This window comes from Lagenorhynchus albirostris, chromosome 17 (genome assembly GCF_949774975.1).
Source record: "Lagenorhynchus albirostris chromosome 17, mLagAlb1.1, whole genome shotgun sequence".
Taxonomy (NCBI): Eukaryota; Metazoa; Chordata; class Mammalia; order Artiodactyla; family Delphinidae; genus Lagenorhynchus; species Lagenorhynchus albirostris.
Genome location: NC_083111.1, coordinates 24,777,233 through 24,778,462, shown reverse-complemented (window position 1 = coordinate 24,778,462; position 1,230 = coordinate 24,777,233). Strand labels below are relative to the sequence as shown.

Genomic DNA, 1,230 nt, shown 5'->3' with positions numbered 1-1,230 from the left:
GGAAATTTTACCTTGATACCTTTTGATCAGTAATTTCCAAACTATAAATCATGGCCCACAGTGTGTTATGAAATCAATTCAGTGTGTGTATAACAAGTATTTTTTAAAAAGTGATAGAATGTTATACCATAGCATGAACTGGGATGGGATAGAATGGAATGAGATGGGATGGAATATATACTGCATTACTTGCAGTTATGGTAAAGTACTATTTTATAAATTTGCTTGTGTGCATGTGTTGGTGATGAAAGAAAGTATATTTTTCTTACTGTGAGTCACATTCAAAAATAACTTGAGGGGCTTCCCTGGTGGTGCAGTGGTTAAGAATCTGCCTGCTAATGCAGGGGACACAGGTTCAAGCCCTGGTCCGGGAAGATCCCACATGTCGCTGAGCAACTAAGCCCATGAGCCACAACTACTGAGCCTGCACTCTAGAGCCTGTGCTCTGCAACAAGAGAGGCCACCAAAATGCAAAGCCCGTGCTCCGCAACGAAGCGTAGCCCCTGCTCTCCGCAACTAGAGAAAGCCCGCGTACGGCAACGATGGCCCAATGCAGCCAAAAATAAATAAAAATAATAATAATAATAAAAAAGAAATTGAAAACACAAGTTTGCAAACCACTGTTGTAAGTGATGTTCTCCATTTATGTGTTTTTATAACATCAACATCTGTCTTTTAGCCAAATTAACACCCTCAGGCTGTTATCTGTATATCTGCAACTGAAGTTTTTGTCCTACATAAAATTTAGGAAATACTTTCCTGGCAGGGGAGATACCATGATCACGAAGGTGGTTTTCCCAGGGCGAGGCTTATCCATTGCACTCCGGATGTGCTGACCCCTGTGATTTCCCCAAATGTGGGAAACTCGACTGCATAATTTGTCGGTAGTGGGGGACTGCGTTCGCTCCTTCCCCTGATTTTTCTTGAGGTGTAAGATCAGAGCTGTGCGACTTTGTGTGCAGTTTGCCAAGTTTCATGCTTTTAGTTGCACGGTCGGGGTTGGTCTTGCGGTGTACCCGCTTGTATAAGTGCTGAAAACGTGGGCTTCACCAGCGTCGAGACAGTGCTTGGGTTTAGCTGTGTTGGCAGTACGTAGTTCAAGGTGCGGGCGGCCGGGTTACTAAAATTGCGTTTTGCGCTTGTGGCGGTCTCGGGTTTTGTAGCTGGAATACGTTTCCAGCGTTACTGCGCTAAAAATGGCGGCGCCTGCGCGACCCGCCTGTATGTGAG

At 44.9% G+C, this 1,230-nt stretch overlaps 1 non-coding gene across 1 annotated transcript; it reads left to right on the top strand.

The window, feature by feature from the left end:
- The first annotated feature begins 751 nt into the window (after window positions 1-751).
- Window positions 752-916, top strand: LOC132508465 (U1 spliceosomal RNA). Its single transcript, XR_009536600.1, has one exon. It is a non-coding gene; the product is annotated as a U1 spliceosomal RNA (small nuclear RNA).
- Window positions 917-1,230: the final 314 nt, after the last annotated feature.